This window comes from Ictidomys tridecemlineatus, assembly GCF_052094955.1.
Source record: "Ictidomys tridecemlineatus isolate mIctTri1 chromosome 1 unlocalized genomic scaffold, mIctTri1.hap1 SUPER_1_unloc_9, whole genome shotgun sequence".
Lineage (NCBI taxonomy): Eukaryota > Metazoa > Chordata > Mammalia > Rodentia > Sciuridae > Ictidomys > Ictidomys tridecemlineatus.
In genome coordinates this window covers 601,794-625,907 of record NW_027520950.1, presented here as the reverse complement: position 1 = coordinate 625,907, position 24,114 = coordinate 601,794, and the positions used below count along the sequence as shown (strand labels likewise).

Here is a 24,114-nt window from a genome sequence, read left to right as displayed (position 1 = left end):
TCATTCCAAGTGTTTTGGGGGAATATGTGCATGCAGTACTGCACATCACTATTGGAAAATAAATGCTTCACCTTAAAGAACAATCTGTCAGTTATTGGTAAAATCAAGGTCATACACTTTTTATGGAACAGTTTTATTAATCGTCACCTGTTCTAGAGAAATTCTCCCACAGGTTCATAGAGACAATTATGTGTGGTTATGTGGACAGCAGCAATATGAATGTCCGATGAAATGAACATAAAAAGATCTTAATAACTTGCAGATGGGGACTTTGAGTGCAGATTAGTTGTAGACTGCTGGCCAGCATGAATGAAGTCCTAGAGTCAATACCCAATGATACTTAAAAAAAAAGTCGAAAGAAAGAAAAAGAAAAAAAAAAGGAAATGTTAAAATTTCTTCTAAATACAATTGGGTATGTCCCCTGAAACTTTTTACATCAATTAAAAATATAATCTCCTCAAGAATGAATCAATCCTCTTTCTATAACTTGTTAGAGGTTATGTGTGAAAATGGTTCACTATTGTCTTGATACAAAAAGCTCCACAAAATCTTGCAAATCATGAGGTTCAAGTATTTGTGTTCAATTTTGAAACACAGAGAATCTGTCAAGGCCATCAAGGGTATGCATATCCATGGTCTTAAGAGTATAATCCAGCACCACTGAGTCTGGTCTCTAAAACCAGCCAGTCCATATGCGGAGAACTAGCTAGGTGTAGTGACCCTTGCAGGCAATCCCAAAGAAGCAAGATACTTAGGGAAGAAATACAGATGTTTGATGCCATCCTAGGCAAGATAGCCAGATCTTGTCACAAACACAAGATAAAAAGGGCTGAGAGGAAGCTCAGTGGTAAAGCCTAATATTCAATCACGAGAATCATCAAAAAACAAACAAACAAAAATTAAGTGCAGAATTAGAACAGTGATTTTGAATTTTTTTTTGTATTTTATTTAGAGACAGAGTCTCACTGAGTTGCTTTGCACCTTGCCCTTGCTAAGGCTGGCTTTGAATTCAACTTCTTCTGCCTTGACCTCCCAAGCCGCTGGGATCACAGAGGTGCACCAACATGCCTGGTTAATTTGTCTATGTTTATTTGAAACAGAGAAAGAATTTGTAGAGTGAATTGAAACTTGAAAGAACTAGAGGCTCGCTTCTATCCTACCTCATCCACGCATCCTTTCCCTAATTGAATCAAAACCAAGGAATTCCAAAATGCCTTCAGGATTGGTTCACTTGCACCTTAATCCTATGAGGTACTTCAATCAATGTATGATGCAAATGAATGTCCCTCCCACATGATTGGGTGTTGCTTCTGAGGTTAACTACTGGACAGAACACTATGAAAAGCTTCAGTCCATACCAGACTGAATGAGTCGGTCCTTTTCCTTGGCCAGGTACACACACACCTTGGCATGGTAGGGAAGCTGAAGCTATGGCAGTCTGTCAGTCAACCTGGAGATCATTTACTCTTAGGAGATCTTGTCCAGAGCTCTGCATTCCCCTAGGCCTGAACCCAGATAATTTTCCTTCACTGAGCTGCCACTCCTGCCAGTGCCTCCAGAGCTGCAGAGATGTGAATTTTCCAGTAAGCCCACTGCCTCACTGGGCTTACAAAGAGCAGGGAGCTGTCTTTGGGGAACTGAGGTCGTGTACTAACAGCCTGTGTTGTTTCACAGAAGCACGGAGTTGAGATGGAACAGCACCGAGTTCAAGACCATCCAGCAGCCAATGGCTGAAACCTCTCAGGAGCTCTAGTCACCTCAAATATCTGCAAACACTATGGTCAGTGGGACCAATGGGTCCTGAACTTCCCAGGACGTGCCAGTGCCTGGACAATTGGACAAACCCACACTCAGGCCTTCTCTTGGAGCCCAGGATGTCCCCAGAAGCTGCTGAAAACTGAGGCTTACATCCCAGAGAAACTCAGAAAGGAAAAGAATCTCAACTTGAGGATGCCTTGCAGTACAATGCCCTTCAGCCAAAGCCCTAGAAGAAACCTGAAATACACTACTGGGGACCCTCATACTGCCCCTGTGGACTCATGCACTGGGACTATGCCCTGAATGCCTAGGCACTTTGAAGTCTTGGCTGTGGTGATCATCCCTCATTTTGTTCTTTCTCTTTGAAATGATATAAAGGTTCTTGAATAAAAAGAAAATTCTTTGTGTAATTAATTCGGTAAAGAACTCTTCTGTTAGATGAACTGAGAATTCTTCTAGTTTCTAATGTGATTGAATTGTTCATGATGAGCCATTCCTGTATTCACTGCTTGTCTATTGATCTGGAGTGGGTGAGTAAAGGGTCAGGATGGGAAGCTGTATAGGTAGGTCTGGGGCAGGAAGGAGCCAATTACCCAGCTCAGATATGTGGCTGAAGTCAATGCCATCTCTGGAGATATGAGGGTAGTGTGCTAACAGAATGTATAGTTGGGTGGCCACTCAAAACTGAATGTGACCTTCCGGAATAGGAGAGAGAATAAGCATCAATAAATATCTTTTAAATGGTCTACAGTTAATTTCTTATTAACTAAGAAGGACATCAAAATGAAATCTCTAGTCTTGGGACTTCTGAGTTGACAATCATGGGATCCAAGACATCAGCTCTAGGTCAGACATGTCCAGACAGTGACAGAATCCTGCCCTGGTGGGCTATGTCCAGGTTGAGGGACTTTACAGATTTTCTTTTGAGATCCACCAAAACTGAAGGTTTTTGGGTGGGGTCATATGCCTAATGTCAGTTGGCTCAGATAGCTTTAGCAAACTATCATCAGCAGGGTGCCATGTTGTTTATTAGTAGTCCAAGCTACACAGGAGGCTCAGGCAGGAGCATTGCTTGGGCCCAGGTCTTTGAAGCCTCCCTGGAAAACAGAACAAGATCCTGTCTCAAAAAATAAAAAGATAAATCATACATTGGGATTAGCTTGAAGGGATGTAATGCCTTCATTAGCATGGACATTGACTTTTAAACTCCTGTTCCCTGAAACCCGGTAGGTTTTAGATTGAGGGGATTTGGATTTAGAGGGGCTTAGTTGCTAGGTCTTACTAAACAGTGAGATCAGACCTGTTTGCCTTGCTTTTCTCATCAGCTAAATTGAGTGTCAATTGTCTATGGCATGGAATGGGAGTAGAGGTCAAGGAGAAGTTGAAGTATTTTTGTGGTTCAGATATACAGACAGGATTCCAATAGGATCATCCTTTTTCCTAAAAAGCTAAAATCTAAATCAGCTTTTCTTCCTCTCCCTCTCATGGATTTTCTTGAACCTTGGGGACTAGCCTCCACAATAAACAAAGCAAGCTAGGTGCAGAGGCCAAGGCCTGTAATCCCAGGGATTTGGAGTCTGAAGCAGGAGGAAAACAAGTTCAAGGCCAGCGACAGCAAAATTAAAAGTCCTTTTCTCTCTCTCTCTCTCTCTCTCTCTCTCTCTCTCTCTCTCACACACACACACACACACACACACACTGGAGATGTAGTTGTGTATAGAGATGTATGAAGCTCTTTGTTCACTCACCTGCACCACCAAGGGGGAAAAAACATCTATAGCGTGTCCTGACCACATATGTCACTGTGCAAAAAAGATTCCAGACCTTGTGAGTTGATATAATTTACAAATGTAATAGTACTAAATGACATCTTCATTTTTGAGAACCTTTCATTTCTTTACACACACATACACCATGCCTACCAAAATTAAGCATTCTAATGTACTTTCCTTTGGTTAAATTTACATAAAACAAAATTAGAAGTCTCTAAAAATCTTTATACAACTTATGCTTTCAGTATTGAAAATGATGAGAACTACATAGCATAGCACATTATAATTTTTTTGTTACACATGACAGTACAATGACTTTGACATATCATACATTTGAATCAGATGGGATATTTTCTCATTTTCCGAGTATTCAGATTGCAGAATCCAAATTTTAATATGGGCAAAATAAAATAATAGATAACAAAAGAACAAAAAACCTGACATTTAAAAGTCCCCCCCCCTTGCAACTTGGGATTGAACTTGGGGCACTTTAACACCAAGCTACATCTCCTGCTGTTTTTATGTTTTAAGAGAGTGTCTCTCTATGTTGCTTGTGTGTTTATGATCCTCTTGCTTGAGCCTCCTGAGTAGCTGTAATTAAAGACATTTTAGAGGTTGATAATGGGCAACATTAATAATCAAACATCATTATTGATATTGGGAAATATCAATATTGCATAGAGGTAGTATACAACTACCTCTATGCCTGACTTTCTCAATCTCCAACTCTGTTTCAAAGTATTACATTTAGATAAATGGTGATTTTTTTTTAAATTTAGGGCAGGACACTCCTCAGATTATGTTCATATTCATTTTCTATATGGTATTATTTTTCTGAAATATAATCAAAGTCTCATGATCTTGAATTAAAAGTGATCCATGAAAAAATCTCTGTGGCATATGTTTGAGAGAAAGAAGTTACAGTGTGGATTTTACTGTCACATTTTTTGTCACAATGATCCAAGGAGAAGTAGTTTTTATCATTAGAAGCTCTAAGAACATCCACAAAACTTATAGACTCCTTCACAAACTTGCTTCTTAACAATTCGTTTGGGCCAAGAAAACTCTGCTTTGTAGTGGGTTTATAACTTGGCCCACTAGAGTCGGAGCCTTAGCTGCTGCTAACCTAAATCAGTAAGATTCCAGGCAGGGCTCACCCATCCACTGTGCAAAGTGACTAGGGCCTTAAAATACATTATGGTCCTACAAAATTGTTTTAATTTCTTTTGAAACTGAAAGAAAAAAATAATTATCATGCATAATATAACACCTGTTATATATATAACATCACCATATTTTATAAAACCATAATGTTTGTCAATAATTTTTAATTTAATGTATTGATTAAGATTTTAGTTCAGGAATGAGTACCTTAAGGCAAAAGAATGCCAAAGGATCAGGTGGGTTTCTGCTAGGCGCAGAGGGCCACAGTATGTGTTCTAATTCCCCAGGCTCAGGAAGGCTCAGTCTTTGACAAGTAGCACAGAGGAAGACCAAGTGCTTTGGTCTAAGCTGGTGAATGCACCAGGAAGAGGAGTTATCTCCTGACTTGACCTCCACTTAACTGTACTATGACACATTTACTTGTCTTAAGTAATGTTTGTATTATTTAAGTTTGTCATTGAATAATCTTTAGTAACTTTTACATCCATTCATAATTTAATAAAGTTCTTATATAATTATCTTTGATATCATTTGCATCCATTTTGCAAACTAAAATCTCAATATTTTTGTAGTTTTTGTGAGTCTTACTAAATACTCGCTAAAATATTCATTACTTAAATTTCATTTCACTAGAATAATTTCCAGTAGTACAGGAAAGAGAATGAAAGTGGAAGATATGAAATTAGAGAATGATTTTATCAAATATTTTATTAAAGATCCTGCACAAAATGTATAAAATCCTGTAGTATCATTATCTTTGTTTAGAGATGTAAAATCTATATGATTCCATATCAAAAGGGAGCCATGTTTTCAATACCATAAAAATTTACATATATATAAAATTCCTTAATGTTCTCTACCTCTTGGAATTATAAGGGCATTTACTATGTCCTAGAACCTCTATGCTATCTATTCCCTTTGAGATTTTAAGGGTTGCCTTATTTCTAACTAAGTGGATCATTTTTATCTTGTACTATGAAAGAACACTATTTTTTCTTAATAGTTTCTTTTTTTCTGTGAATAAATCTGTACAATAAATTCCTATATCAAAACAGTATATTTAAAATTGTTAAAACACATGGCTATGTTGCATACCAAATTCATTCAAACACCAATATTGAGGAACATCTTTCTGCCAACATTATTTAAAAATGTTTATTTAAAATGGTTTTCTTAGTTGCACAAGGACATAATATCTTTATTTTGTTTATTTTCAGAACCCTGTGCTTAATGTGTGCAAGGCAAGCACTCTGACACTGAGCCACAACCCAGTCCTTTGCCAACATTTTAACAACATGGATTATAATGAACATTCCTTCTGCTTTTTAATATAGCAGGAGTCAAATCCTTGAACTCATTCATGCTAGGCAAGTGCTCCACCACTGACCTACATCCCTGGACCCTGTGATGAAAGTTTTTAACTCTTTCTAATATGCCATTTAAATGTGTGTTTCTTTTAATTTCCTGGTGTCTAACATTGGTGAGACTAGGCTCAACATTGCTACTGAAAAGCTAGTAATGTTATATATTTGTCTGTGGGAATTTGAAGAGTTCCATAATTTTCATCACTTTTCTAATTGATTTGGAGTGACTGACATAGATAATATCTAATTATCAATAATTAGTACTTTCAAAAGCTTAAAGCATCCCATCTTATGTACTTTATTTCCTCTTTGCCTCATTCACATCCATTTTTTTCTCCTAATACTCATACCAATTTGCTCTCTTGCTGAATCTTCAATTATGATTTCAAACACTTCACCTCGAAACATCTCTTCGTGGCTCCACTTTGCACCATAACAGCCAAGAACTCTGGATACCCAGTGTCGTCTGAACTCTCCTTTCCAGATTCCAGGTTCACACTGCCCACAAGCATCATTTCTTTTTGCTCCAGGGGAGAAATTCATGTAGTTTTAAGGTAAGAACACATCAGCAGTCAGATTGGGTGAAACGTGGTGGGGGAGGACATCATTGAATAGAGCTGTAGAATTCCAGGAGAAGAGGTAGCAGGAGAAAAGATTCAGGAACAAAAACTCCCTAGAGGTCCAGGAAGAAGCCAGTGTCTGGAGCTGCATTGGCCATAGAAGTCACAGTGGTCATCCTGGAGCTTTGGATCTATCAAAGTTGTGTGCAGTATCTGAAAAATAGAGAGAGGGGAGAAAGAAGAAAAAAAGAGTGGGTGGAGGGAGGGGAAAGGAAAGAGAAGTTGGCAGAAAGGAAGCACTTTGGTCTGAAACAAGAATACCAAACTAAGAGTGCATGCAAAAAACTCAGGGTGAAATTTCACCCCAGGAGACCAATACCAAGAATAAACACAAACATAACTGTCAATCCAATGGATTAGACTTTTATACTTGGACTTAAAAACCTAAGGAACTGCCATCTCATATGTTCATTCAAAACCAAACTGCTTCATTCTCATATACTATGGGGTGTAGAGTTTCTGATGCAATTTGAAGTCATCCCTCACTTTTCTTCTTAGTCAAATAGATGCTATAAACACACAACTTATTGAATCTACTTTCTTCCCAGAATTATATACTGGAAGGCCTTAGCATATTCTAGCATAACAGAATTGTTTGGTATATGTTCATTACAATTTATGCACTGTTTTGGTTTTTTTTCCAGTTATTTCACTGGAGCAAAAAAGTAGCTACATTTTGATATTTTGTATAATATCACTGAGCAACAGTTCTCTGGCTCTCTGAATAATAAATTGATTGTAAAGATAAATCCTGCCAGATGGGTCAGGATAGTACGGGCTTGTAATCTCAGTGACCTAGAAGGCTGACACAAGAGGACTACAAATTCAAGACAAGGCAGGCAGGGTGGCACATACCTGTAATCCCAGTGGCTATGGAGGCTGAGAAAGGAGGATTGTGATGTCTAAGCCAACCACAGCAACGATGAGGTGCTAGACAACTCAGTGAGACCCTGTCTGTAAATAAAATACAAAATAACAAAATAGGGCTGGGTATGTGGCTCAGTGGTTTAGTACCCTTAAGTTCAATTCTTGTATAAAAACGAATTCATGGGGCTGGGATTGTGGCTCAGTGATAGAGCGCTTGCCTAGCATGTGTGAGGCCCTAGGTTTGGTTCTCAGCACCACATACAAACAAATAAAATAAAAATGTTTATAAACACCTAATAAAAATACTTTAAAAGAATTTAAGAGACTGTTCACCAACTTCATTAGATCATGTCCCAAAACAAGAACTAAAAATTATTGGAGATACATCTTATAAGGTTGTGAAAAACCAAAGATTCATGATTTCAAGTTCAAATTATAAAAACGCTAGACAAAGTTGGGTCCAAGAAGGCTATCTTTAGTAGAGTTCTTTGCAGGACCCCTGGCAGCAGAACACTCTGGGTGGAGTCTTCTGGAGGATCTATGCCAATGGGAGAATACCAAGGCCAAGGGTTTGGAGGTCTAGCTATTGAGGTCTGTTGAATGGCCTCACAGTGAGCACAGTCAAGGGTATAGTGGCAGCTGTGACCCAGACTGGTCAGATTGCCTGCTCTTCCCTAGCTAGACTTGATTTTCTTCTCTGGCTTCTTGAGTCCTTTGAATCTTTGTTTAATACATTTGATTTATTTATTTGTTTGTTTATTTATTTATTTATATGTGGTGCTGAGGATCAAACCCAGAGCCTCACATATGCTAGGCCAGTGCTCTACCACTGAGCCACAACCCCAGCTCCACTCCATTGAATCTTGACTGCCTGGGCAGACTGTGAGTCCCAAGAAACAGAAGATTGTAGGTGGGTTTGAAAGGAAGACAGGCAGAAGTAGCATTTAGTCAACTACAAGGTGTGAAAGCCCCTCTTAAATAGTCTTGGGGGAACTAGATGGCAGGGTAACACAGGAAGATCATTTCTCATCTGGGTTCTCAAGGCTGCTGTGTAACTACTTGGAGATGCAGTGTGTGTACAATACCCAATACACTGCTCTGGATACCTGGAGACACCACCTAATCATGCTGCCAATAAGCAGAGAAAGAACAATGAGGGAGGGCCCCCTTAGGTTTAGAATTGACCCCTTAGATCTAGACCTGGTCTCTCACCACCCAGAGGTCTGAGCCTCCTCTTTCCCCAACATCCCCAACAGGAGTATACTACAACCAAGAATTTCGCATTGACACAATTTTATTGAGAAAACAGAAGAAAAACGCACAAGAGCTCTGAAGCCTCCATGGTGGACTAGCAAACAGAAGCGTTACTTCTAGATGATTCCTTCCAAAACCCTTCTCCAAACATGGTTGTAGGAGAAATCTCAGTGCTCCTGGGTCCCAAAGGTTGCAGACTCAAGCAGCCTCAGGGAGTCTTGTGCAGAAGGGCCTGGATCCACTCCCAGCAACCTTGGCTTGTCTCCTGGACGCTGATGGGAGCAGGGGGAAGAGGACTCTTACAAGGGTCACCACCAGAGGTCTTGGGATCTAGACATCCCTCACCCACGCACCTGGAACACAAGAAAATCCCAGCGGGTGGTCAATGGCGAGGCACTTTGAAGACCCTTGACTTTCTTGGGGGCACCTGGGGCTTCTTCTGGGATGCAGAGTCCAGGACAGGAAGCTCTGTGCCATGGCACAAAGTGCTGTGTGCCCAGGGAAAGTCATCTTTCCATGACTAATGCCAGAGAAGATGCGCTTGGGGTGTGGGATGCAGGTTGCAGTGCAAGTCTTGGTAGTCATAGGAAGTATCTGGCAGTTGGATATAGAAGGGCAATGGCAAGGACCCAGGACATATTAAGCTCAGGGTTGGAGGCCTCTGTAGCCCTGGTGCCTGGTCTGCAGAATGCGAGGCCTGTGGCACACAGCAGGGGAAGTGCTGTTCCATGGCATTTTGGGCCTCACACCAGGTACCACCAAGCATGTAGGACTCAGCAGGCAGCAGCTTTGGTGTTCTGAAACTCCTCTGGCCTCCAGTGAGTGTCCAACCACACTGGGAACGTGGGTAGTGTTTGCTTTAATCCTGAAAGGAAATCCCATTACAAAGTTCACTTAATGAGATTAACAACAACAACAATTATCTGTTAGTCTGTGTAATAGGAAGTCTTGCTCCATACAAGACACTGAAAACTGGACATTTTTCTTCTGGCTTCAGCAGGGTTGTCAGCACAATACCTAGACTATCACAACTTGGTTTGGTTGTAACCCTTTTCCTTCCTGAACTCTGCCTGTGTGGTAGAATATTTGTGACTAGGAATACTTCCAAAAAGAAATTTAAAATGGCAAATGGTTCTTGGGTTTCAGATCTGGTGCTATAATCGGATTGATCTATCACCTCATTCCAAACTCCATCCAATTCATAACTTGAAAAACGAAACCCCAATATGATAATCGGAGAACTTTGGGCTCTTTAGAGTAAATGAGGCCATAATCCCCCATGAAATGTATTTATGTCCCATACTGGAGATTTTTTCAGCAAAATATTTTACACACATTAGTATCTTCTAAACCCTCAATAGAATGAAGCTAAAAATCCATAATAAAAAGGATGTGAAAATTCACAAATTTGTAGAAAGCAAAAAAGAATATAAAATAATATTCTGATCAAGGAAAAAAGCATAAGATAGAGGAGAAAATATATAGATAACTAATAATCATGAGAACACATTATACCAAAATTTCTGGGATGAAGCAGAAACAGTGACCAGGAAGGTGTATTAGTCAGAGCTCTGCAGAGGAACAGAATCAACAGGAAGTATGATTCTAAAAAGGGATTGGTTAGATTGGCTTACTTGACCAGAAACTGGATAGTCTCCAATGGCCATCTGCAGGCTGTAGAGCTGGAGGAACCAGTAGCTGCACAAGTGACTGAAGACCCCGAAACAAGAGAGATCAACCATACTCTCAGAATCTGAAACAGAAGGCTTCCAGAAACTCCTTAGATGATTACTGGCAGAGGTCAGTTTGCAGGAGTGAAGAAGCAGGAGTCTGATATTCTCAAGTGATGGCAGCAGCAATCAAGAACCATTCCTAAAAGAATCACACTTGTATCTGCTACCTCTTCCTTGTCCTCCCACCTTTTATTCCATCCAAGCCACCATGCTATTGGATGGTTCTGACCCACTTTAGGGGGGTCTCCACTTCAGTTGTTATCCCACATGTCAATCATTCCTAAACACACCCTCACTGACACACTCAGAATCTCTTAATCTTTGGTATGTCTTAATCCCATCAAGTTGAATGAATGCTACAAAAACTACCAAGACTGAATCAACAGGAACACCAGAACAAAGCTACACCAATGACTGGGAGTAAATCACTAATCAAACACGAGGTGAGGCTGAGGATGTAGCTCATTGGTACAGAGCACTTGCAGGATACCCTTCCTGGGTTCAGTGTCCACCACTGCAGGATAAAAAACTATCCCAGTAAGTGAAAGCTGTGGACATAATGGCTTCATCCATGAATTCTATGAAAGATTTACAGAAGCAGTTAGAGAAACATTACCAATTACTCTGAGTCGCATTCAAAAAATTGAAGAGGAAGAGTGAAAACTATTGTGGACCTGAAGCCAGATTTAAAGATAGGTAATTAGTGTAGTTAGGTAAATCGGGTCTAATATGGAGTAAGATAAATAAAATGGAGACCATAATGGAGTGCAGGAAACCAGTGCAGCACTTGGGGAAATTGAAATGTAATGTCCCCAAGGTCCCAAGCCTATCCCAAGGAAATATTAAAGAAGGGACTCCAGCAAACTCCAAGATGCCAATACAAAAGCCATCCCAGGCCCTTCCTACCTAGATTACTTCTCCAGTCCACCTATCTCTCACCTTTTGGGCCTCCCCACCTATATTCTATCACTGCAAGATAAGGGACAACAAAGGACAGGAATGTGGGAAAGCTGAAAGAAGACCTTAGCTATAAAAAAGGGAAGACCTGGCCCTTCCATGGATTCCACCCTTTGGGTCCCCTTCTTCCTCCAGGGAGAAGTCTTTTCTGCTGTCCTTTAATAAAGCTTCTTCTTTCCACTCTATACTTGCCTTGGCATACTTATCTGGTGTTATACTTCATCAGTCTGTGAAGCAAAGACTTGTTACTGGTAAAGAGCAGTAACAGAACTCTATTCCTAATTCTACCTGTGATTATTTGCAAGTCGGTTCAGAGAGACCTGCCAGTGTGTGAATTCAAGGAATATTTCAATTGTACCAATCTTTCACGTTTTTGTCTATAATGTATTTTGCAATTGATGGTGAAAATGTTGAACATGAAATAAAGTATTAACTTAGGGGCTGCCCTTCATCTCTGGTTTTCCCTGATTACATTTTTACTATTCAACTCAAAAAAAATAAAAATACAAATACAAAGGAAAGTAGAAAATTGAAGTACTTCCTTAAGGGTGCATCAACATCTCTAACACACATATCTAGATTATCAGTTTCTCTGGGAATACTTTGCTTATCATGTTTTTCCTTTCATGGAAAACTCTTTTTGAATCTGACAAAGTAAAATTTCTCCCTGTGGTCTCTCAAAAGTTTAAAAGTAAGACTTCTGGAATTCACTCTAAGAAATGGAGGAAAGGGTTCCGACGTTCAGAGAACTCTGGGATTAATCTGCATGGCTGTTTTGCCCCAGAACTATTACAGAAGTGAAATGAGTTTAAGAATACTTGTAATTAACATTGACCACACATTTATACCTGGCAGAATTAACAGGCAAGTGAGAACCTTGTCTGACCTCTGTGCAAAGGAGACCCAGGACCCAACCCATATCCAGCAAAGATACCCACACAGGACACATACTGGCACCCAGGAAACCCACCCTTCCTTTCTCAATCTCCAAAACAAACACACAAGTGAAAAACAATCTTTTCTATAATTTTATTATACATGGGACAGAAAATTCATGAAAAATCCAAGAAAGTATAATTTTCTCACATGATTACTAAATTGAGAAACTTTTAAAAAATTATTTATTTTTTTTTTTAGTTGTAGTTAGACAGAATACCTTTATTTTTTCTATTCTTATGTGGTGCTGAGGATCTAACCCAGGGCCTGGCATGTGCTAGATGAGCACTCTACTGCTGAGCCACAACCCCAGCTCTGAGAAATAATTTTTAATACCATTTATTCACAGAGGATCTTCTATTGCAGTGTGTTAGCAGAGACCTCATGGCTCTCAACCCAAAGGAAGGCAGTAAGGAATCTAGAGCCCCCATTAGTTTAAATTCACTGAGCATGATTGGAAACCTCAGGCAGCATTCTGCAGACATGGGATGGTATTTCTTGGCACTCATAGAGGGAGACTCTTGAAAGAGCATGGGCAATCTCAGGATTCCTCGATCATGGAGGCAGGCTGGACGCTGGTCAGCCGGGTTTCTCAGAGGCATCCTCCTCTCCTGGGGGTACTTGGGGCTACTGCTGGGTCTCACACATCTGTCCTGGACAGGCAGGCGGCTATGTTTCTCTTCTCATGGTGCTGTGTGATCTGGGTCCATGGAAGGGTCAGGACCAGCTGAGAGACCCACAAGGTGTAAAAGGCATTACACAGTTGAAGTCCTGGGGATCCCAAAAACGGAAGCCCAGTCTGGGAAAGAAAAGCAGAAGCCAGGGCCCAGAATCTGCTTCCTTTAAGGTGTGGCAGCACCTGAGTCCCTGGAGCCTCACCTTCCACACAGCAGGGCAAATATTTGTCCATAGCTGCAGCCTCTCAGAGGAGAAAAAGTCTCCAGGGACCCCTTGCCTGATCATTTCTACTCTTCTGGGCTCCTCTTGATCAGAAGCACAGTGTGTAAAGTTGAGTGGAGATAGGATCTCAGGGGATATTTCTTCAGAAGGCAGGATCTCCTAATCCTAGAGGCAGATCCAATCATCTGGGGTGTCAGTGTTCATTTGAATAGGTTTTGTTGATTGATTGGTTTAAAATAATTTTTGAAAATCTCAGGATCCCCGCTGTTGATGGTGTTGGCCAAGCCTGACTACCCTGGTCTCCAAGGAGAGAAAGAGAGGGTAGAGGATGAGAGAGTGAAAGAGTTATCCTGGGAGTGTTGTAGGAACAGACAAGCAGGGCTCTAAAGATAGCAGAAAACGGTTCTATTTGGCTGTAGCCAGGATCAGAGGTACAAATTTCACTGTAATCAATTAATTCCCTGAACTCTGATTCAGGTAGTTTCAGAACTTTATACCCAGGGTGTAAGGGGAAGGGCTCACAAGTTCACAATCTGCAGAAGCTCACATAAAAGCAGCTTTTTCTTTCACTGTTTTGGGCAAGTTAACCTTTCAAGGACAAGGCACTGGATGGGGGCTGACTCTATGGTGACACAGCCTCAGTGGGAGGCAAAGTCTAAGGGTCAGAGGTCAGGAGTTAGAGGCTGCCCAACAAATTCACCCACAGGTCTAGCCCCTAGAAATACTATTTCCAGCCCCAGACTCCCTGCTGGGCCCCTCCCAACCTCCAAGGCCTCGCTTTTCCAGGTAGCAGCCCACAGCTGAGAGGAGCAGGTCCATGGCACAGCTAACTGTTATCTGAACACTAGAAATAGAGTGGTTTAAAAAATGGAAAGACAGACAGACTTTTTTGACATTTAACAGATTGTCACCATAAGTTATGTAAAATCAGTATAGAGGGTTTGTATAACAAAACAAGCTCCCCCCTACTTTAATTCATAAAAAGTAAATTGTAATCCATCTTTAGGGAAGAATGTACAAAAACAAGTATACTTGTTAAAAAAAGTTTTAAAACTTATTCTTATTTCATGAGCAGGGAATAGGGTTTTCCCTGGTCAGGAACAAGGGCAGCTTTAGTGATGGGGCAAGTCTTCTCTGGGATCCTAACTTCAGATCATCCCATTGTTGAGATTTGCTTTCCAGTGTTTGGGTAAGGTGGGCTTGCCTATTGTTTCCCATTATTTCTAAACTATTAATTTTTGTACCAGAATTGAACCCAGGGGAGATTAATCATTGAGACAAAAATCTAGCCTATTTATTTGTTCATTTATGTAAACTGGGAATTGAACCTCGGTGCTTAACCACTGAGCCACATATCAGCTTTTTTTAGGTTTTATTTTGAGACAGAGAATCACTAAAGTATTAAGGGTTTAACTAAATTGCTGAGGCTGGCTTTGAACTCACCATCCTCGTGTCTTAGCCTCCTGAGTCACTGGCATTACAGGCATGTGCAACCATGGCCAGCCCTTTTCTTTTTTAATTTGAGACAAGGTCTTCTTAAGTTGTTTAAGAACTCCTGAAGTTACTGAGGCTGGTCTTGAATTTGCCATCCATCTTCCTCAGCATCCCAAGTCCCTGGGATTACAGATGTGGGCCACTTAGCCCAGCTGTTTTTTGTTTGTTTGTTTTTGTTTTGTTTTGTTTATGTAGTTGAACACAATACCTTTATTTCATTGTAGTGCTGAAGATTAAACCCAGTGCCTCACACATTCTAGGCAAGAGCTCTACCACTGAGGCACAACACCAGCACCTAGCCCAGATGTTATTGCTCTACTTTTTGCTTAAAGAACTAGGCCAGAAAAAAGTCAGGCACTCTGAGGGGTATAATCATTGGTGTCACTACCTCTAGATACTAGAAGTGATAACTGTGGGTCCACCTCCCTTTAAAGCATAATTTCCTCCTCAAAAAAAGTGGAATTTCAGTTTTAGAAGCATTCTCATACACATCAAGTATCCACAGTGAAATGCTGAATCTGTGTTGCCTTATTGGGTTTCTCTTCCACTCTCCCCCTCAGCTCTCAACACCTTGTGTTCTGTGGCTCTGGGGATCAGAACCAGAGTCTACAGCCCACCAGAAAAATACTCAACCTAGGAGCTAGACCCTCAGCTCCCATATTTGCTTTCAAATGATCTTATATTATATATTTCTACCAACTGTTTGAGAGTCACTAAGATATGACTATCTACCTACTTACCTACTTTGGACAGAAGGCAGATGTTTAGTATGTGACAGGATATTAATGAACATTTTACCTCACTTTTGAAATTTGAATTTCTATGATGTTAGTGACTCACACATCCCTGTGCTCTTGCTCAGGTCACAGTTCCAACACTACTATTTCCTCTCTTGACTTCAAAACCACACAAAATTTGAATTCCAAAGGTGAAAGGAAAAGGCTTTAATCATGTTGTAAATTTTAATAAAAGAAAAATCACAATTATGAATAAATCAAAAGGTACACAGAATATGATAATTAGCCACAGAATTGGATAAATTTAAAAAAGAGATTTATCTCACTGAAAAGTGTTCAGTCATTTATGAGAGGAAGAGAGAGGAAGGAGTGGTGGGCACTGCAGAGACTTCAGGCCCCAAATGTCCAGGTGCTGGGAAAGAGAACAACATGTTGCAGCATCAAAATTTTACAAAGAAACTGGCAAAAAGTACCAATATCCGCTTTCCACTTGGGAAAAACAGAACCAGGAGGAAGTTGTGAGGTGAGACCACCTGAAGCTCTCCACTCTCACTCTCTCCCCTTCTAGTTCCTGTGTCTTCTCATGTTTTAAGAGACCTGCAACTTTGAGAAGCATGAGGGCTCTCTGCTACTCAGCATGATAAGTAGAGCAGAGATACTGCACCCCCTGTTCACTAGACTTAAGAAGTACAAAGCTTCATCTGGGGTCCTAGCAAGTTCTTCCCAAGAATTCTTTTCTCCAGAGTAAATGGAGCCATCTTTGGCCACTGAGTCCTCATCCTATATAATCAATGAGTTTATACATTTGTTCCTATAATAATGTCTTAGCAATGTGTTAATGTTCCACCCTGGGGACATGGAAGAATTTTACATAAAATAGTTGAAATGAGATCCCTGGTTTTTTCCTGTTAGCCAAGTACAATGTTGTTTATTAAACACAGGATATAAAAGTGATATGAAAGTAATTCTCCAACAAGGGCTGAATCAGGTATCAGGATCTTTAAGCTACAGTCAAGACCTTAGGTCTGCCAAGCTGGGTTTGGCTCTAGACTTGGAGGTGAGTCAGAGAAGGTCTCAGAGTTCAGGTCCTTCTAGTTCCTTCTTTCTCTTTCCCCTCTCCGAGCTCTTTTTTGACACTCATATCTTTTAAAATTCCAATATACCCTTCTGAGACTCACCACTCCAGTAGGTGTGTATTCAGATTTTGTGGAGGAAGAAGTTCTAGTAAATGGGGGAGGGCTAGCAAAATATATTTAATGAAGACTGAAAAACCTCAAGTATCCTAGTTACATGACTAGGGACCTTCTCAGAAGCTCTGAAGGTACATTAGCTTTATGAGATTGGTGAATTTTATAGTAAACCTTCTCCTACAGCATTCTCTAAATCTTAAACTATCTGAATGTTCATTTCCCATTCATGGTCAGAGGCCTAGTCATTTTTAAGATTAGGGGTGAGTTCGATGGCCTTAGGGAAGGCTTGGACAACACACCTGGAGTGGGGGTGGCAGAAAATGCCAAGCTGATCTGAGAAACACGCTTACACTTGGGGGGATAAAGGAACTGATGGAGATGAAGAAGGCAACTATTTTAAGACCCCTCAGAACTTTGTTTCAGCTGGAAACTGCCATCAGGCTACTCGATATGGACCCTACTTAGCAAAGACTCATTCCCCTTGTGCTTCATCCCCCTCACACTTTCTCTGGCCTCGAGGTGCTCAAATCTTGCTGCCCACTAGGTGGTGCCAGAAGGTCGAAAACCCCTGGATTCCTTTTAAGACAAAGCCCTAAGCATGCCTAAAGGAGTGCTTCCTCTTTTTTTTTTTTTTAGCTACTGAAGGGTGCTGCTGAAGCCTCCTTGGGCCCCTGTGGGGAGAAAACCCAATTGCACGAGGCATCAGAGTGGTCGACAGGTAAACTGAGGCAAGAGAAACTGGAGAAGAAGCTTAAAAGAGCTGTGCTTAGGAAGTCAGTGAGGGCATGGGTAAAGCCCTCTCTGCTGCCCAGGCTTACACCTGAAGACCCAGGGCCTCCAGGCTGTCATCAAAGCGCACACCCTGAGCATAGTCCCTTCACCTCTTGGGGCCTCTGTATAGGAAAGGCGGGTTTCAGCTTCTCTGGGATGGGACTCCTCTCAGTGTGATTGGGCTCCCCATTCACCAGGAGGACTTCTGCTCCTTTACTAGGGCTGCCCACCTGCTTACCCAACACCTGCACTGCTAGCAAAGTTTCCAGGTGCACCCACTCCTGCCTGGTCAGAGGAGGCAGGAGTAAAGTACTTCACTGGCTTCCCAGATGCCAATCGCAGTCTCTAAGCTGAATCTGCCTAGAACTCATGAAATCTGTACAAGTCATTAGATTCACTATTCGGGGAGAGAAGGCGTGTCACCTGAAAAACAAGATGACAGCATTGTTACCACTGAGGGTAAGAAGTAGATGTCAGGGTTCCAGTCTTTTCTTCTCTCCAACTTATGCAGGCATGTGACAGAGCGGGAGCTCACGGGAGGTAATTGCTGGTAAATGAGCCAGTGTTAAACCTATATAACAGCACAACCCTGTAGCAAGTGTTGGACTCAGGCTGTGTGCTAGCATAGGAAAAACAGAATTATAACTGAATGTGAGATCATCCTTACCTGTGCTATCATCTAATCCTCATTGGGAATAAGTCTATTATCCTAGTGTATCAAGTCAGAAAATGTGCTTACAGAAGTTGATTAAAATTTACCAAAAATACTACAACATACACCCCAACCAATGTCTTAATCTTTCAACTTGGTTTCTGGGGCTTCTTGTGTGTGTGTGTGTGGAGTCAGGGAAGGGGGAGACATTTCTCCCCATATGATTCTGTTGCTGGGAAAGGCTGAGAACATCACTCCAAGAAAATAGAGTGAGTTCTGAGTCTCTTACTCCCACCATGTTTCCCAACGTTTTCCTTTTATACCATTGCTTCCTATGTTCCTTTTCCTAGGAGTTCCCACAACTCTCCTACAAGGTTAGCTTCTCTTCCTATGTTCCTAAACATCCAGGCTGGAGACAGGCCTGGAGCTAAGACAACACCAGTCCCTGACTGCCTCCCCCACTCCATCCCTACCCATCCTCAGAAGGCTTAATTAGGACACCCCCCACCCACAGACACACACATACAGACACCTGTCAAGATGACCAAGGACTGGGAGAAGAGGGCTGATCTCAGCTCCCAATTTGCTTTTGCATCTCAGCTCACTCCCCTATCTTTTCCTTGGTAAAGAATAAAAAGCTGCTACAGCTGAGTTCTGATCACTAGAACCACAGACCTAATGACCTCATCTAAATACAGGGCCTCACCTCATTCCCAGGTTCTTTCCTTCCTTGGATTTGTATTAAAAATAAGATAATTAATGGGGAGCCAGGTAGTGTAATATACAACAAGAATCTTTGGCATATTATCCACTGCTTCCAATGGCACCATCAGAAACAAAGACTCTGAAGGGGCATCCTGATCCCTCCCAGGAAATTAATGATATTTCAAGGGATGATGATGGGTGAGGAAGTAGCAGCCTGAAAGCAGAACTCTATGTCTGGTGATATTCTGTTTTTTCCTAGAAGTTAGCACAGTGCGGTTATATGACTTGTTAGTGTGTGGGAACCAGTGGTTACAGATGATCCTGATAAGAGAACTGAAAGGCTAATTTTTGACTTTCAGCAATTTGAAAAGCCCATGGTACACTGGCCATGCTGAACATTTTGGTTTTACTGGTTTGTGTCACAAGATTGCAGATACAACAAGAGTCAGAGATGTTCCTTAGAATGAAGGGAAAATATGTAGATGTAAATTATGTAAAAGAAATTGATATGGATGGGCACAGTGGCACACCAGCTTGTTATTCTAGCTGTTGGCAAGAATGAGGCAGAATCATGGCAAGTTCCTGGCCAGCCTGGAACTTGCCTCAAAATTAAAAGGAGCAGCAGCTAGATGTGTGGCTCAGTGTTAGAGCACAACTGAGTCCAATTCCCAGTACTACAAATACATAGAAAGACAAGTGGTCGGGGTTGAGGTTATGGCTCATCAGTAGAGCGCTTACCTAGCATGTGTGAGGCCCTAGGTTCGATCCTCAGCACCACATAAAAATAAATAAATACAATAAAAGTATTGTGTCTGAATACAACTAAGAAATCAATATTTAAATTAAAAAAACAGAAAAATTGGTCCCATAATAAGTTTTAATAACATAAAGGTGACTACAGTCACTTGAATATGAAGCAACAAGGAAGATGGGTATAGAAGGAAACTCCAGTGGGCTGCAGAGCCTCAAAGTTGGAATGAAGCCAGCTTTGAGTTGATAGTCAGCTAATTTGGGATAATGAATTAAGTCTTTGTAAGAGCGGAGATACATGCCCTGAAGAAGTGCTATGAACATGGGATATCACATATGTAAAGGAAGCAAAGAGACTGGCATTTCATGATAAGTAAGCTATTGTTAAAGATGTTAACCATAATCTAATTAACAACTGATAACAATTGGATTTATTATAATTGCACCCAGCCCAACCAAGGAAGTTGTGAATCTGCAGGACTCCTGTGTGGGGCTGGCGGCACAGGACAGTGGATCTGAAATAGAAATGGGTTTCAGAGACCAAGAAAGCAGAAGCAGGCTGTGGGAATGCTCCTGGGGGACACATGTGGCCTCCAGCAGGCTCTTTTTTCCTTCTGTACTTTTGCATGCACTGATCTCCTGGGACTAGGAACTCATCTGCAGTAGCTTGGGGCTGCCAAGACCTGATAGGTGCTTATACAGAAGTCTCCAATCCTATCCATAAAGGAAGTCATTTCTGTGACTTTAAGCATCCTGCTCAGCAACTCTCAGGTAAGTGGATTGGTTCTTGCCTGCTCACAGCTTTCCCAAGGTGGCGAATTTCCCCTCACATTGTGGTCCCTTTCCAGGTAGAACTCAAGGACTACAGAATTCTGCACCTGTCTGCCGAGAACTAAATAAATAAATAAATAAATATTAAAAAAAATTCTCTCTCTCAGAATTCTGCACCTGCTCCCAAAGGAAAGGAAAAAATTAGTTTTATTCATCTTTATTGTTGTTGTTGTACTGCTTTGAAAATTTATTTTTTTGACACATATTCACAACAATCATTGAATGGGGTTCATGTTATATATCCTTATTCAAACAGAGTGCATTGGTCACTTCCAACAACTAGTCTTTTACCCTCTCCTCACCCCTTCCTAGACTCTAAGCATTCCTACTATGCATTCAAGTAATCTTTGTTGTTATAAAATTCCACATTTGAGAGAGAAAATGTCATGTTTGTAGCTCTTTTCATAATGACTGGCACAGGTAAGCACTTGTATATGCTTAAGTGAATAATAATGCAGAGTTGATGACACTGAAGGTAAAAGAATCATTAAACAGAATAGACTGTGTTCCAATAAGATGTAAATATAAGTATGCTTCTGACAATTTTTTAATAACCAATTTCTGATAACCAGGAAACAGTGGATCATACCTACAATCACACCTATTTGGGAGCCTGAGTTGGGAGAATTTCAAGTAGTAGAAATCCTGGGAAATTTAGGAAGACCCTGTCTCACAAAGAAAACACCAATAAAGTGGCTCTGGTAGAAGAAGGTGAAAAATCCTTTTAGGTTAGGAAGATTTTTAAAGGGCTACATTTATGCATTTGTCCTTCATTGGGGTTATGCTTCTGGGATAATAATTTACTAAGGTTATTTGTTGTATTATGTCTCAGGAATTGTAGGTACTTTGCTCCTATTTTATTTTTTCTTCTTCAGTTGGGAATTAAAGCCAGGGCTCTAGAACAAAGCTACATCTCCAGACTCTTTTATCATTTTGAGACAGGGTTACTCAGCCTTCAGTTACTCAGCCTCCTCATTGCTGGGAATACAGGTGTGTGTGACAACTGTGCCTAACCGACCCACACATATTTAACATCCTGAAACCTACTTTTTAAAATGAACAATTTTGTTCTCACTTCACAGATTGAACAATGACTATCAGCTGTGGCTTAGAAAATTTAAATGACACTTCAACCTATTAAAAGTTGAGATAAGAATTTCAATCTGAAACATATGTGTTTATTTCATATTTAAAGTCTATAGCTTCCCATTCCTCTTCCCCCCTTCCCCCAACCTCTCTTTTCCCATTAGTCCTTATAATTTTTGAATTCATCAGTAGAGAAACAAAGCAGTTAGCTGAGAATTCCAGTCAAGAGTGGAGAATTGATCTCCATCTTCTCTCCAAACAGTCCTCTCTATGGAGAACACACCTGCAGCTTTACCTATGGTTTGACTTGGGATCATGAATTAAGCCTTTGTAGAAGCACAGGCACATGCTCTGAAGAAGCACTGTGAACAGAGAATATCACATATACACAGGAAACAGAGTCTGGTATTTCATAATAAGTAAGCATTTGAGAAATATATTGACCTGAATCTAATTAATAACTGATACTATTAGATTTTTTATAGTTGCATCCAAGATGATTGCTTTTTTTTTTCATTTGTTCTTCCTAGATATATAGGACAGTAGAGTGAAGATGCTTGCTTTTCAACTGAAGTTCCTCAGACCCAACCTTGTGAAGCAATTTTCTTCCAGGAGTACCATTATCACCCAACGTAATGAACTCTACTTTGAGATTGTGCAAGAGTGCCATCAGTATACACCAAATGCTGAGCAGCCACTCGACCTTTTGCCTCCTCTCTCAGCCCTGCCACTGCTTTTTCTGACCCGGAGGCCAAAGTCATGGACCAGTCACTCCTGTGTGAAGCAGTCTCTGGAATCTGCAGAGATGACACTAAGATCCCAGTTGCCTTTGTCACTGATATTAGAAGATTATGGACCAAGGGTACTCCCTGGTGGGGTAGGCTACATTTCCACTGGAAAATGCTCTCTAATCCATGGGGGCTGCTATATTGGGCCTGCCTTCCACACAGATACTTGCCTAGAGCCCAGGCACCATAGTTTTTTTTCTGCCTCCCTGCCTGGAACCCTATGCCCATGACACAGAAGAAATCAAATTCAGCCTCAGGAGACTGCCATGCTGCAAAGCAAACAGACAGTTGCCTTCCCTGGCAGCTTCTCTTGGTCAAATCCATGTAGTCCTGTTGACAGGCTCCCCAGAAACAGGCAGACCTTTAGCCCTGATCCATGACCACTGAGTCCTAGGAGTACTGAGTGTTCCGATTGGTAGATTTTATTTCTACTTCTGTTCCAGAAAAATGAAAGACTTATCACTTACCAAAGTCTCCTTGTTTACTTATTACTAGGCAATTGATGTTGTTGAATAGGCCCTCATGAATATTTGGTTCCCTTGCTTAGCAGCAGACAGAATGAAGAGAGAAGAGAGGATGGAAGGGTGCTGCATGGGGTGGGAGACAGAGCTCTGATTCTAAGCTGTGCTGTGGACTGGACATCAGAGCCTTAGAGAAGGTCTCCTTTCATGGACAGAGAATTGAACCTAGGGCCTTGCACTTGCTTGCTAGGAAAGCACTGTATCACTGAGCTATACTCACAGCCCTATTTTTAAAATTTTTGACTTTTAAAATGCTCTTGCATTCCTCAGAAAAATTGGAATGGGAACTAGCATTTGGCCCTGTTATCCCACTCCATGCTATATACCCAAAGGACTAAAAATCAGCATTATACAATGACACAGCCACATCAATGTTTATAGCAGCTCAGTTTATAACAGTTAGGCTATGGAACCAACCTATCCTTCAACAGATGAATGGATAAAGGAAATGTAGTATACATACACAATGGAATATTCTCAGAAGAATAAAATTATGGTAAATGGATGGCTCTGTAGACTATCATGCTAAGTAAAATAAAGCCAGTTCTAAAAAGTCAAATGTTCTCTCTGATCTGCAGATCTAACAATGGGAACAGCTATGGAAGTTCAGTGGATTATACAAAGGAGAATGAAAGGAAGGGAGAATAAGAATAGAAAAGACAATAGAATGAATTGGACATGACTTTCCTAGGTGCATAAATGAATACATGACCAGTGAAACTCCATATCATGTATAACCCACAAAAATGGGATTCTGATTAGAATAAGATGTACTCCATGTTAGTAAAATACGTCAAAATACATCTACCATCATGTATATCTAAAAGAACAAGTTTTAAAAAGAGGAGACAAAATTAAAAAGTAAAATGCTATTGCATTAAGTTGCATACTTATTTACAGGTGATTATATATGTGTATGCAATTTTCTGGTTACTAAGAAGTACATAAAAAAAGCTGGGCACCATGGCATCTGCCTGTAATCTCAGAAAGTTGAGAGGCTGAGGCAAGAGGATTATAAGTTTGAGGCCAGCCTTAGCACCTTGATAAGCCCCTGTTTCAAAACAAAACATTTTTAAAAAAGGGCTAAGAAGGAAGCTTAGTGGTAAAGCACCCCTGGGTTCAATTCCCAATACTGGGTTGGGGGCACAGAAATAAAAGAAATACTCAAAACAAAAAAAAATGTAAATAATAATATTTTTTCCCTTCAATAGCCCAAAATCTAATTATAGAAAGCCAGACATTCAGACTTTAAGCAGTTGATTAA

General features: G+C 40.8%; 1 long non-coding RNA gene across 1 annotated transcript; it reads left to right on the top strand.

Annotated features, from left to right (window-relative positions):
- Nucleotides 1-15: 15 nt before the first annotated feature.
- LOC144372227 (uncharacterized) lies at nt 16-2,168 on the top strand. The gene is made up of 2 exons (XR_013432291.1): nt 16-1,251; nt 1,675-2,168. It is a non-coding gene; the product is annotated as an uncharacterized LOC144372227 (long non-coding RNA).
- The last annotated feature ends 21,946 nt before the right edge of the window (nt 2,169-24,114 follow it).